Genomic DNA, 16,531 nt, shown 5'->3' on the forward strand with positions numbered 1-16,531 from the left:
TTCAAGCTCAAAGATCCAGCCTCCATAGAAGCCCCACAAGCAAGCTTCCATCAATTATACTTAATAGGTAGTTTATTTAATTATTGATGTATTTAATACTTGGAAGGTGATGTTTGACCAAAAAAATGTTGTATGTTATTTATGTAGGTTTTTGATACTCGCGATGAATTATTGAAATGGGTTCAGGAGGTTGCATTTGAGTTGGGTTTTATTGTTGTCATTTTGAGGTCAGACATAGGAAATCAACCTGGAAGGAAGACATTTATCGTCTTGGGTTGTGAGAAGGGTGACAAATATAATATAAAAAAGATGCAAAGACAGTCACTGGGACTAGAAAATGTGATTGCCCTTTTAGGTTGAAAGGAAGACCACTAAAGACTAGTGAAGTATGGGTACTTAGGGTTCTATGTGGGTCTCACAACCATGATGTTGTTGAGACATTGGTCGGCCATCCATATGGTCGTTGACTAACTTGTGATGAGAAGACAATGCTTGCTGATATGACAAAGAATATGGTGAAGCCTAAAAATATTCTTCTGAAATTGAAAGAACACAATGACAAAAATGTCACCACTATTAGACAAATGTATACTGCCAAAATCACATGTCAGAGATCTCTCAAAGGCCCCAGAATAGAAATGCAACATTTAATGTATTTGTTAGAGCGTGATATGTATATTCATTGGCATGTAACGAATGATGAAGTTGTGTGTGACATATTTTGGACACATCTTGATGCGGTAAAGTTGTTGAATGCATTTAACATAGTGTTCTTCATGGATACTTCATACAAAACCAACAGGTATAGGCTACCTTTGCTTGATATTGTTGGTGTTACTTGTACTGGGTTGACATTTTCTATTGCTTTTGCTTATATGGAAGCTGAATGTGAAAAAAACTTTATGTGGGCACTTGAAACGTTCAAAGACCTTTTTCCCAGACATGATGAATTGCCAAAAGTGATTGTCACAGATAAAGATCTAGCTTTAATGAATGCACTAAAAATGTGTTTCCTAATTCACATAATTGTTGTGCCAATTTCATATTGATAAGAATGTCATAGCAAAGTGTAAACAACATGTAACTCCTGAAGAGGCCTGGGATCAAGCGATGGAGGCATGGATTTTTGTTATGGATTGTCCTACAAAGTGTGCCTAGGAAGATCATCTGACAAAGTTTGAAGTTGTTTGTTGCCTATGTCAAACAAACTTGGTTGATCTCACACAAGGAAAGATTTGTAAAGGCATGGACAAATAAAGTCATGCACGTGGGTAAGACAACAACCAACAGGTAATTAACTCATAACCCATGGTCTATTAAACTAATACAATGTTCATTCTGGTGCAATGTTTGTCGCAAACTTGTTTTGTAGGGTTGAGTTTGCCCATTGGGCATTGAAGCGGTTGCTCAAGACTAGCATGTGAGTTTTGTGTAAATGTTGGGATGCAATGAACAACATGATCATCATGCAACAAAATGAAACTAAAGCCTCATTTGAACATAGCATTCACGTTGTCGGTCATACTTTCAATGTATAATTGTATAAGAAATTATGTGGATTTGTTTCAAGGTATGTATTGAATCATATTGCAGACGAGGTTACAGAATGCAGTTTATTGGTGTAGACACATCTTGTCGTGGATGCATTGTAAGATCTACACATGGGTTGCCTTGTGTCTATGAACTAGCTAGGTATGCTTTATGTAGCATACAACTTCAAGCGGTCATTTGTACTGGACCAGGCTAAGTTTCAATGACATGGGGTCTACTCATTTAAATGAAGATTTCTCTGTCCAATAAGAGTTTGATGCTATAACAAAACGTTTGAAAGAGGTTGACATAACTGCCAAGATTACTATAAAAAATAAACTTCGTGACATTTCATTCTCTGATATGACTTCTATGTGTCCACCTGTTGACAAGGTCAAAACCAAAGGTTCACAAAAGGGTCATCCTTCCTTCTTTGAGCATGTGGATGCATTACATTCGCAACATGATAGTTCATCTTTGTAAAAAGATGATGGAACTCACAACCCAACCGGGGAGGGGGGGGGGTGAATTGGTTTCTAAATCAAATCAAACTTAAAAAGCTAGAGTTTTAAAAAAATTCTTTTCCAAGGATCATATCACAAACTTTTGATAAACCAGTATTTAATCAACCACCTTTAACACAAAAAAACCTTTTGTTAAAGTTCTTATTCAAAAATATATTTTCTTTAACCTTCAATAAATTGATCAAGAATACAATGAGAAAGAATGATAAGATCAAGAGAAGATGTACACCAATTTTTATATGGTTCACTCTCTATCTCTAGAGAAGTTACTCCAATTATCTAATCCAATCTGAATTACATTTTCACTATGCATATAGAATTCTTATAAGCAATCACAATCAATCTCAGTTCCTACCCCATAAAAGAGACTAAGGTTCCCAACCCTAGGGTCCTTTGTGAATAAGAGCCTAAGAGAAACCTAACCTTAGCCCAAACTAGAAAAACCTATTCTAGCATGCCTTCAGAAATTCATGCATATGCTAACAACATGTAAAAGACACGAAAAATTGAGTCATGGAGAGACACAACTTGATCAATCACATGCAAGAACCTTTGCTTGAGTGAATGAGTGTCTTCTTGATCTGAATAGAAATTCACAACTCATTTTTTTACCACGATAGCTTCAAAAAAATGAAGTCTAGAAGTTGTGAGTCGCACACACTATTCAAATCACTTTTTCTTCTCTCTTTCTCTTTCTCTTTTTTTTCTTCATTAAAAGTGAGAACATAAGGTGGTTATTTATAGAGAAAACGGTTATAACCGCCTGTAATCAATTAAATAGTCAATGTAATTGATTATTTCAAAGAAGTAATCGATTATATTATCATTTCAATCAATTATAGTGTTCTTCCTAACATCTGGAAAACTTTCAAGAACAATGTGATCGATTAGATTCTTGATGTAATCGATTAAAGTGTTCTTGATCACTTCTAGGAACACCTTTAAGAATGAAGTAATTGATTATGATCACCTAGTAATCGATTAAAGCAGAGACTCATGAAAACCAAACATGTCTCAACTAAACTCTGTAATCAATTACGGTTAACTGGTAATCGATTAACCTGTAACGAGAGTCTCTCTATAAGCTATAAACACTTGTGTAATCGATTACGATTAGCCTTGTAATCAATTACAACAGAGAGTTTTATGCACTGAAGAAGTTTCTAACTTTAGAAACAATTTTCCTACCTCTACATGATGATGCATGATGTACATATGAAAAGATAGAGACTAAGATGCAACAATCAATACAATGCCACTCAAAGAGTTGGGCATATAAAAAGACAAAACTTCTTCAAGCTCCAAAGCTTCTTCATGTTGCTCCCCCTATCTCTAATAATCTCCCCCTTTTTTGCTTTGGTGATGCCAAACATGAATTGCCATTTGAGAGCATTTGGAGAGTCTTGAGAGTAAAGACTTTTCTTAGAAAACCTGAAAGTTTATGAACACTAAGAGAAATATCAATTCATATCATCATCACCATTAGTTAGAGTTGTATATGAATGTATGTATGCAATGCACTAATCCTTCTTAATGCAATGCTAATGCAATGTTTCTCCCCATTTTGGCATAACAAGGCCAAAAAGTCACAACTACTTATAGAGTAAACAAACATGCATACGATGTGAGAATGGAAAAGATCAGGGCATTTCATTCATAGAAAAAACATTACAACTATTATAAGAGACCATAACTACTTAATCAAAAATAGAGAGACAGAAACATAATTAAACATAATTAGAAAGGACAATCAGATAGCAACAACAAGCACTTAAAACACAACTAAGCTTCATCCTCATCAGGGTTAAGGAGGTTGCTAAGGGTCAGCCTAGTTTCAATTTTTTCCAATCGGGTAGTTATATTCTCTAGCAAACTATGAACTTCAGCTGAGTGCTCTTGATGGAGGTGAAGCATATAATTCATCTTTTGAATCATAAGTGACTTAAAAGGACTCCATTGATGTGCAGGCTCTTGTGGAGCTTTAGCTTCAACATCTTTTTCCATCTGTTCAATGTTTCCAGCTGCTGGCTCTCCAACCATTATCCATTCATGATCAATAAACCTCATTCCAAGCTTCTTGAGATGCCTTTTGGTAATCTCATTAGATGCTTTTGTAAAGTCCACAATCTCATTAGAGACATCAACATTGAACTAGTCAATGAATCTTGAGACAAGTACAATATAAGGAAATTCATAATCCACCAAGCGACAACTCTTCAACATAATGTCTTCAATCAGTAGTACCTAGTTCATTTTGATACCTGATTTCAGACCATAAACAATCTGTAAATCATCATCTGTTACCTGAGCAATGATTGCTTGACCTCGAAGTGAGAATGTAGGTAATGAGGAAAACTAACATTTTGTCCTCTGTAGTCAGCCCACCAACTCCTAAGCGATTCCTCAAGTTTCTAGTAGGGTCAAGAAGCATTTCCCTATAGGTCTGCATCTTCTTGTACCCATCAAGTGTTTCATCGAACTTGCAAACTCCACCTATGTCCAGACCAGCTACTTCCTTCCACACAACAACATCAATGACTATTTCTACTCCATTTACAGTAGAGAAGAGGTTACCTTCAAGGTCAGCACGTACAAAGGTGTAGAAAACCTTGTGCTTCCAGCATATTAGGAAAGTTGAACCCTTATTGAGAGAACCATTCCAAGTCCAAATACTTGGGGATCCTCACATTTTTTACAACATATATCATCTTGTAGTCATTCTTCCTGCTTTCATCTATGAACCATGTGTCCAAACGATTGAGAGTAGCCTGTGAGCATTCGCCTTACTTCCTCTTGGAAGTTTTTGTTTTCTTCTGTGCTTTTGAAGGATATCTCGCCATCTTGAATAAGATAGAAATATTTTGAGAGTAGAAGATGTTTGGGTTAAGAAAGGGGTGGTAACATGAGGTTTTAGAAGGGTGTTGGTGTGATTTGTGGATAGGTTTGGGTTGGCTTTTAAAAAGAGGTTGAGTCATTTTGGTTGGCTGAGGTGGGTGGCAGGAGTAAATGCAGTAATAATGGTGGTTGATGAGGTGACGACAAAGAGATGTAACGGATTACACAAAAAAAAAACACACAAGTAATTGATTAGAATAACATAGTAATCGATTAAATTGGTCCTTATTTTCATCAAAAACCAAAAGTTGATAAAAGTATTCAATTAAAATGCAAGTGTAATCGATTAAATATGCCAGTAAAACTCTCCTTGAGGCCTTTGTAATAAAGTAAAACGTAAAATAATCGATTAAAAAAGAACACAAAGCCAAAAGAAGCCAAAAACCACAACATGTAATCGATTAAAATGAAGCTGTAATCGATTACAACAAAACAAAACACCAAAAAAAGCTTTAAGCCCAACATGTAATCAATTAAAATTATGTAGTAATCGATTAAAAATAGAAAACCTTGAACCATAACACCACAAACGCATAAACGATAATCGATTAAACGATGGGGTAATCAATTAAAATAGAAGGTTTCAAAAAATGATAAACACACAACAACACAATGTAAACGATTAACACGAAAGAGTAATCAACAAAAACAGTGAAAACATGAAATGACAAAGTAAAACATGTATTTTCAGAGAAAAATCAACTACATATCAACATACTAAGACATTAAAGAAAATTAACAGACATAGAGAACATATATAACATGCTACATGTACTAAGCATAACATTATTCAATACTAGATCCATCTAAGATACCTAGTTCATTCCCAATAAAGAAGAACTTATCTCTAGCAAGAGATTTAGTAAAGATGTTAGCTAGTTGATGTTTACTATCAACAAACTCAGTGCAACAATCACCCTTTGATATATGATCTCTAAGAAAATGATGTCTTATCTCTATATGTTTGGTTCTAGAATGCATGACAGGATTTTTAGACAGATTGATAGCACTTGTGTTGTCACATTTCAAAAGAATGTGATCAAGGATTACTCCAAAGTTTTCAAGATGTTGTTTCATCCAGAGACTTTGAGCACAACAACTTTCAACTGCAATATATTCTGCTTTTGCAGTGGATAGTGCTACACAGGCTAGTTTCTTGCAATTCCAAGATACAAGAGAGCCTCCTAAGAGATGGCATGTCCCACTTGTGCTTTCCTATCTAGCTTACACCTTGCAAAGTCAGAATCTGAAAAGTCAATTAGATTTAAGGAGGTACCTTTGGGACACCACAAACCAAAATTGGTTGTACATGTACTTAATAATCCTTTTAACAACTATTAAGTGAGATTCCTTAGGGTTAGCTTGATATCTTGAACACAAGAAAACACTAAGCATAATATCTGATCGACTTGCAGTTAAGTAAAGAAGTGAACCAATCATACTTCTATATCTTGACTCATCCACTGATTTACCTTTTTCATCTAAGTCAAGATAAGTTGATGTTGTCATTGGTGTTTTCTTTGAACTTTTCCATGTTGAATTTCTTAATTAGTTCTATACAATATTTTTTTTTTGACATAGGAAGGTTCCATGTTTCATTTGCTTGACTTGAAGTCCAAGGAAGAAGTTCAACTCTCCCATCATAGACATCTCAAATTCTTTCTACATGGAACTAGAAAATTCCTCACACAAAGTTTCATTAGTAGCACCAAAAATTATATCATCAACATAAATTTGCACAATTAACAACCCATTGTTTGATCTCTTGATAAATAATGTTTTGTCAACTTGACCTCTTATAAAAGATTACTCAATTAAGAAATTGCTTAATCTTTCATACCAAGATCTAGGTGTTTGTTTCAAACCATATAGACCTTTTTTAGCTTGTAAACATGATTAGGATGTTTGAAGTCTACAAAACCTGGCGGCTGGTCTACATATATCTCTTCTTCAATGTATCCGTTGAGAAAAACACTCTTCACATCCATTTGGAATAACCTGAAATCCATAATACATGTAAAATCAAGCAGCAACCTAATGGCTTCTAACCTCGCAATAGGTGCATAGGTTTCATAATAGTCAATGCCTTCCTCTTGGTTGTATCCTTTTGCAACCAATTTGGCCTTGTTCCTTACTATGATGCTTGATTCATCAAGTTTGTTTTGAAACACCCATTTAGTTTCGATTGACTTGTGGGGGATAGGTTTAGGAACTAAGTCCCACACTTCATTCCTTTTAAACAGATTTAACTCTTCATGCATTGCTAGCAACCAATGCTCATCATACAAAGCTTCATCTATGTTTCTTGGTTCAATCTGAGAAACAAAAACCATGTTATTGCATAAAATACTGAGTCTAGAGCGAGTGAAAACTCCCTTTCATATCGCATCAATAATATTGTCCAAGGAAAGGTCTTTTATAGTTCTCCATTCCTTTGGGAGGTCTTTAGGAAGTGTGACAATGATTTCTTTGCTTTGTTCAATCTCTTCAACTTTGGTTTCAACTTCAAGTGTAGTGTCCTTATCCTAAAAACCTGCATCTTCATCTTCCAAAGAATTTTCTTGAACAATAGAATTAATTTTGTCGCATACAACATTTATAGATTCTTCCACACATAAATTTCTCTTATTAAACACTCTATATGCTTTGCTTTGCTATGAATAACCAAGAAAAATAGCCTCATCAACTTTTGCATCAAATTTGCTAAGAGATTATTTTCCATTGTTTAAATAAAAACATTTACAACCAAAGACCCTTAAATGAGATATATTTGGTTTTCTTCCTTTGTAAAGTTCATAAGGAGTTTTCTTTAGAATAGATCTTATAAGTACCATGTTTAAAGTATAGCAAATAGTACTCACAACATCAACCCAAAAGTACTTCGGTAGCTTAGTTTTATTTAGAAGAGTTCTAGCTCCTTCTTCAAGGGATCTATTTTTTCTTTCCACAATACCATTTTGTTGAGATGTTCTTGGGGCGGAAAAATTGTGGCGAATTCCATTTTCTTCACAAAAATTTTCAAAATACTCATTTTGAAATTCACATTCATTGATCACTTCTAATTGAAACAATATTAAGACCTTTCTCATTTTGAATAACTTTGGCAAGTTTGCAAAAAGCATCAAAAGCTTAATTTTTGGTTTTCAATGACAAAGTTCAAGTGAACCTTGAATAATCATCTACAATTACTAAACCATAGTAGTTGCCACCTAAACTCTAGTTCTTGAAGGTCCAAATAAATCTATATGAAGTAGTTCAAGGGGTTTTGAAGTAGAAACAACGTTTTTACTTTGAAAATAAGTTTTAACTTGTTTCCCTTTTTGACATCTTTCACACAATTTATTTTTCTCAAACTTGAGTTTCAGAATACCAATTACTATGTCCTTTTTAACTAGATGATTGAGATGATGCATGTTTATATGTGCAACCCTACGATGCCATAACCAAGAATCATCAATCTTACTTACCAAACAACTAAGTTCATGAAATGGTGCATGTTCAATATTCAACATGTAGATATTACCTATTCTTTTACCTATGTGAACAACCTCACCAGAAATAGTTTAAAAAATGAGACAACAATTCTTGTTGAATTCAATTTTGATGTAATTGATTAGATTCTTGATATAATCGATTAAAGTGTTCTTGATCACTTCTAGGAACACTTTTAAGAATAAAGTAATCGATTATGATCACCTGATAATTGATTAAAGTAGATACTCATGAATAACCATATATGGTCTCAACTAAATTGTGTAATTGATTACGGTTAACTGGTAATCGATTAACGAAAGTCTCTCTGCAAGCTACAAACACTTGTGTAATCGATTATGATTATTCTTATAATCGATTAAAATATAGAGTTTTATGCACTGAAGAAGTTTCTAACTTTAGAAATAATTTTCCTACCTCTACATGATGATGCATGAAGTACATATGAAAAGATAGAGACTAAGATGCAACAATCAACACAAATGCCACTTAAAGACTTGGGCATGTAAAAAGATAAAACTTCTTCAAGTTCCAAAGCTTTTTCATGTTGCTCCCTCTATCTCTAACAATCTTCATGGAAGTCACTTGGTACCTCATCCCAACAACCAACATGAAAGAGAAAGATTCCCATGTTAGATCAATTCCATGGAAACCTTCATCCGTACATTTCAGACATTGTAGATGTAAGATCAGATGGTCATTGTGGGTATCGGGCAGTTGCAGCTTTACTTGGTATGGGTGAAGATTCTTGGCCTATAATCCATAACGATTTTCATAAAGAGTTGGGACAATGGCGTGATGAGTATGCAAATATCTTTAGAGGATATGATTGCTTGTATCAGATAAAGCAATCTTTACTTGTTGATCATGTTTCAACTGTTAGTGTTTTATTATGTAGAGATGATTATTTTTTAATTTATCTTTCACACCATATTAATTCAATGTGTTTTATTTAAACAAGTTGGTGTGGATAAATGGATGATTGTACCAGGCATGTGGTATGTTATTGCAAGTTGGTACAATGTAGTTCTTGTTTTGTTGTCGTTGAAGTAAAACATAAGTTTTTCCCCCCTTAAAACTCAACCACAAAAAAGTAGTTACATGCATTGTATCATATGCATAGGTCATGTTAATGGGAATCATTTTGTTCAGGTAAACCATTTGTTATGCTAAGAGTTATAACATATTATAAAGTAGATTTTCACAATGTGACTATGTTTTTAATTATTATGTAGATACATTTGACAGATCGTTGTCCAATACCAGGGCCTAGTGTGTTGTGGTCCACACATTGTTATCCACTAGAAAAAGAATGAGTCATCCCTTATGTTGGCTAAATACAATAGTTTTCGCAATTAATAACCGTTAGATGTGATTATGTCAACCTTCAAGATGATTGATTTATGTAACATTTTTGGTCATTTTTGCTACAATCGATTATGTTCATGTACTTTCTTACCATTTTTATGCAGTTACTTATTTCTCTCAAAAATTTGACATATCCTCTTCTAAATAAATTACATATTCATAATTTTTCAATTCGTACATTCACTAAAGATAAAGACTATAAGTTCATACATTCATTAATGATAAATATAATAAGTCAATTACCACAATTGATTAGTTAGTCTCAACATAGACATAAAGTGAACAAGTAAATAGACAATCTGGGCATTAATACAATCCAATAACTATCAATGTCCTCCTTTACCATGCCCACCTCTAGTGGCACCCCGTGCACTACTGTTGTTCACATGACCATCATTAATTACTCCATGCGCTGATGCTAATGCCTCTTTAGTCACATAATATGCATCAATGCCTTGGGTAACCAACCTATGATCAATCATACGTTGCAGTAGTTGGCCAATCCTACGACATGTTTCATGCCATAGATACATCAAAGAAGTAAATGTCAAAATGTTATACACATTATACAACTAAATTCATTTACACGTACAACTGCAGGATGTGCCTGAACTGCAGGGTGAGACTAAATTGCAGGATGGGCCTGATCCATAGTTGCATCAGGGGGTGAAGTAGAATATCTTGGTTGTACAAAAGGATGTGAGACTCTATAGAGCCACACATTGTAACCAACATCACAATCCCATGGCTGAACTACACCCATTATAGGCTGGATCAAGTGATTTTGTGAGTGCAACCACCTATCGTCAACCTATTGTGGGGTGGGAATCTCATCAGTGAGCACAACTGGGTGTCGGGGAATATCTTGGTGATACTCATACTGGCACAACACCCTCTTTGGAAAATGAAGGTGCAAATCTGGGCCCAAATGAATATATCCAGAGAATAAGGATATATTCTCAAATGAACGATAAGTCCTATGCATCTCATATGGAGTCCACCTAACTCCTTTGATGGTCAACTCATCAATGAATTTCCTGTAATGGATTATTGACAAAGACAACTTATTTGACCACCGGCTAACGCGTGGAGACGTCTCTTCATATCCCAAGACATCATTCCTAGCGCCAATGGTTACAAAATGCTCACAGATCCATCCTTGTGTCACCAATAAAAGTATATACTCAATTCATCAGTGATGATGTTAATAATATAACAAATAATTTATCAGACACCTAATTACTTGAAGAAAAGTGGCATAGCCACCAATTTGCTTTGTGCCAGCAAAACTAGCAATAATAAGATGCTAATAAAGATATGTCAAGGTAGTTGCCCCCATGAATACTTGGAACATCCTTCAAGGTCACGAAAAATAATCTAAGAATTTTACCTCCACATAGGTTGCACTTTTATTACTAGATAAGGTGCAACCGACTAGATGAAACAAATAGGCTCTTGTTGTCTCATCCCATCTCTCTTCTTTACACCTTTCCTAATATACACCCCACAAACAGCTTAAACAAACATGTCTCCCTCTTGTTTTCTTTGTCTCATCAAATACGTCCTTATATTCAACTCCAAGTAGCCCCACAAGCATGGGAATAACTACTTCTTTATCCATATGTTCATAATTATAAAATATGCCAGTAATGGGAATGCCAAGTAACGATGCCACATCATCAAGTGTTACTGTCAATGTCATCTCTCCAACGGGCATATGGAAGGTGTTTGCCTCCTTGTGCCATCTATTAGCAAAAACAGACAAGAGTCCCTTGTATATTGTCTAATAACGGCATGTAGTCAACGGGAATAAACCAGACCCTTTGACCATATTGTGTATCTGCTCATGTAGCGCAATCTCTGACTGCAACTTTCTCCCATATGATACTAATTTAAGCTCACCACATTCCTACACCAGCATATATAATTACTAAATATGTCCCAAAACAAAACAAAAAATTCAATGATTGAATCAATTTTAAATATTCAAACAAACATAGTAGTTTACCATGCCACCCCATACTTCCCATGCCACATGATCAAGATGAGGTCAGTAGTGACATCTCCTTAAGGCCACTTGGAAATCCAACATCTAGTTTTGGCTCCTACTGGTCCGCAAACTACACATGCTCATCAGGCTTCACTTCTTCAATAACCTGGACCTTGTCAACATGCTCGACAGGCTCCACTTGCATAGGTTGCTCCAAAGGTTCCACCTATTGAGCTTCTACACGTCGTCTCCGCTTAGATATTGTTGGTCTATTGTGTCTATCATTACCATTGTCACCTTCAAAACTAACTCTTTTTGTATGTGCCATCTAAACATTAAATTTTAATCATTAGATTATACAATCAGATCAGTTAAAAGCATTGCAAATATGAATATAAATTCATAGAGGCTGAGATGAATTCTCTTGGCACTTCCAAATATTTTGAACAATTCAAATGAAAATAAAATTATAGAATTTATCCAAGTAATCATAAAATATGTTTTTCATTGTTATCAAATATCAATAAGATATGTCAAACCAAAGAGATTGAATTTGTAATCACAACAACTACCCATAACTTGTTCTCTGGGGTTTCATAGAGTATTAGTGGTGGAAATTGATCCAATCTACAATCCCAAATACTAGTTGATTTCATAAAGAAGTATGAAGTTTCACCTTTATCTTCCCAAGTTAACTCTAAAAATATATAATTGATGAAGAACAAAGGGTGATCATACAAATTCTATAACAAAATTTACAATGGATGAATATATTTTTTAGTCAATCATGATTGAATATTATAATATTGATGAGGAACAAAGGGTGATCATACAAATTCTAAAACAAAATGTACAATGGATTAATATATTTCTTAGTCAATGGATGATTATAGAAGTAAACAAAAAAAGTTGAATCCACAAAATAATTATGAGAGATGATCTTAAAGGAAATTTAAAGGGACCTGAAAAGTTAAAAAAAAAAAAAACTCTTGAATAGCCTTCTGGAAAGCCTGTTCCAAAAGCCTAGAAAATCCCACCCCACCCCATTCCAAACCAGAAACCCACCCCCACCCCCATCCAACTCAGAACCAAAACCCACATCCACTAAAAATGAAAGAAAGAGGAAGGAAGTAGGGATTTACCAAGATAGGCAAAGGAAGAAGGTGACAATGTAAGGGGACATGTGTGCTGAGTGGGGGAGGGAGGTGTTGCACTGTCGGGGGGAAGGAGTTGATTGGATTCTGAGGGAAGGAAGAAAAAGTTAGGGTTGGGGTTTCATTAAGGGTATTATCATAATTTTACCTGGAAGAAGGAGGTGCAAGATTCAACTTGGGAGTGGGGATTGTATGATATGCACTATTGGAGTTTTACTTTTTATTTATTTAGAAAATCATCAATTTGGTGTTGTAAAATTTTGTGATCACTAAATACTTACCCACCAAACTTAAAAGGTAAGTTTTATCATACTATTATATGTTCGACTAATGTTGAACTTTAAAGGCCAATAAGAAAAAAAGTGTAGCAATAGTAAAAACAAAAAGCCTTAAAATGAATGTTTAATCATACAAGGAAGGACGAGATATGAAATGATTTTATATGAGGAGAACTTGGTGTATGATTGAGAAAAATATGACAAAAAAATTGATTAAGATGGTTTGGACATATACAAACAAAGTCGTGGGAGGCATTAGTAAAAAGAGTAAATTACATGATTTTAGGTCATGTGAAAAGAAGGAGACCAAGAAAGACATTAGAAGAAGTTATCAAGAGGGATATCTCAATTAATAATATCTTTAAATTTTGATTTTGAACCAAGTTAAAATACACCATGTGATCCACATCACCAATCTCACTTAATTAGAAAAGACTTTATTATTGTTGTCGTACATTAATCCTAAAAAAGTTTGTAATCAAATTAATCCCTCAAATTTAAGTTATCACTATGTTAATCTTCTGAAAAATTATCATTAGTTAATCTTTTAATATTTACTCGATCATTAAATTGATTTATTCCTTTTTCTTTACTGTATTAAATTGATTTCTTAAAAATCTAAAATGTCACCATATTAATCTTTATGAATGACTAAAGTTGTGGAAAAAATGATATTTTTGAGAATATAATTCAATAACAAATTAAATCTTGAAGCATGGAGCTCATGGTTCTAGCTTTTCTTTGCTTTTTGGGAAACTTTAACAAACTATCAAGTTCTACAAGCTAGGAAGAATTTCCTACTCTAGACGAACAAGAAGCAACTAAAGTAAAGTGGAATAATTGTGCTAAAGTGCTTAAACCTTAATTTTCTTACATGAGGCCACTCTTTTTGTTTAATATGTTTGACAAGGTTATACTACTTTTGAAAAAAAAAATACTTCATGAACAAGTGAGAGGCCATTTCTGTATGAGAGAATTAAAATCTTTAGACTTGTTTGAGTAAACAAATTAAGATTCAATAAAATTTTATCAAATGAAAAATTACTTACTAGGGATCTAGTTTAGTTGGTGGAGCTTGGTGCATACGTTATTATAAATTCTCTAATACTTTTTTATTCCTACGGATAAAAAATAAGAAATTACTCGTAAGCTATTTTTATTTGTGTGTCTATGTGAGCTTATTTAGAAGCTTGACTTTGAAACTTATTAAAATAAGTTAAAAAGAAATGGAATCAAAAGCAAGAAATTTTTTTGATATGCCAACATTAATATAGTAGAGCCATTTTACATTAGTTCTAGAACACATACTCCATTGGTTTCAGAATTGATGTTGTTCAGCTCAATGTTAAATGTAGGTATATTCAACATTGGTTCCAAACCAATGTAGAATCCTAACATTCAACATCGATTTCTCTTGATCCCGATGTAGGAAGTTTGCCAGTATGCATGAATCAAGTCACATCCTACAACGATTGACATAACCAATGTTGAAGGTTTTGCCTACTACATCGATTTTAATAATAACCGTTAACATTCTGATTGTATTCATCATCTCATATTTTATACTTATAATTATGTATCTTATTTTTTAATACACCTTCACCTATATGCTGTCATATTTAGATTGAAAGATATAATCAATAAAAGACTTAAATATATTTTTAGTCTCTTAGATGTGAGCCATACTTTTTTTAGTCCTCTAAATTTGAAGTTTCTTTTTTTAGTCCCTAAAATTCAAAAATCTTCTTTTAGTCCTTTTGCAAAGTATGAGTCAAAAAAAAAATAAAAGATTCACAATTTTGGGCATTTTTTATCGACATAATTTGATTTTCTATTTTTTATTTTAAAGTATGATTTTTTTTGTGATTTTAAACTAGCAAAATCAAGTCAATAAAAAAATAAAGCAATTTTTAAAGCGGTTAATTGGTTTTAAAAATTTTTACTGACTTGATTATAATACTTTTTAACCTCCAGAAGCGTATTTTAAACTATAAAATAGAAAACCAAATTTTGAGGGTCAAGAGTTGTTACAAATCACGAATATCTTATTTCATGTTTGGTTCGCACAATGCAGAAGAACTAAAAAAAACATTTTGTGGACTTTAAGGACTAAAAAAAGCAACTTTGAATTTGAAGGACTAAAAAGAAAATAACTCAAATTTAAAGGACTAAAAACATATTTAAACCTCAATAAAATTATATCTTAAAATCTCACAAGACATAAAAGAAACAAAGAAACAACTCCAATATATTATCAATAAATAATATCAGAGAGTCTCCAAGTGCACAATTAGGGCATACAAATGATCAAAATTAAGCCAAGTAGTAGCACAAAGCTTAATTATAAAATGACACATATACAACATAAAAAAAATCCCAAACTATGAACAAGTACTTGATCTCTTTCTCTCTCTCTAAAACTTTTAATTTGAACAATGATCTAAACAAATGATTTCACACAGGATCTTACCAAATACCCTACCTAACAGAATAGAAATAACTTAGAAATTATCACAATCAAACTCTTGATAAGAAGCAAAATGATAACCAACGTACCTTCCAATTGCAAGATTGAAATTAAATTAATGGCGGGAGAGTGATGGTGTCAAAGGATGAGGATGGTATGACTAGTAGTGAAGATTTTTAGGTTAATGATCATGAACATAAGAGTGATTACTACTTTGAGTAATGAAGACAATGATGAAGGTGATTGAGAAAAATATTAGTGTCAATGCCAATGATGGTGTGATTCTTGATGACCAAGAAGGAGTGCAAAGCTAAACAATTGTGAAAGGCTTGTGGAAGAATACTTGATTGAATTGACTTGCAAAGGTTGAAACTCTATATAAATCTCGCATAATTGACTTATTTGTACTTACAACATACTTCATCTCGCATAATTGACTTATTTGTACTTACAACATACTTCAAAAGCATCAGTCCCTTAACTCTAACTAAGTGTTTGCAACTATTTTTTTCATAATAACAATTAGACAGGAAGACTCAATTGAAAAAAAAAACAAAATTAAGATACCCAATTAAAATGGAAACGCTTAGGGACCTAGTTCAAAATTTGGTATAAATATGGGGACTCACATAATAATTAAATCTAAATTTTATTACCTATTCTCTTTAAAGTTAGCATCATGAAAACATAATTTGAAACTTTGAATCCTAATTTTGTCCAGACAAACCTTGATTTCAAACATGCTGAATTTTAACTAAAAAATTAAGTGAAACAAATTTGGATTTTTGGCTTGTAGGTTAGATTTAATGTCAAAATCATATATTGATTTGAAT

This window comes from Glycine soja, chromosome 10 (genome assembly GCF_004193775.1).
Source record: "Glycine soja cultivar W05 chromosome 10, ASM419377v2, whole genome shotgun sequence".
In the NCBI taxonomy this organism is placed as follows: Eukaryota; Viridiplantae; Streptophyta; class Magnoliopsida; order Fabales; family Fabaceae; genus Glycine; species Glycine soja.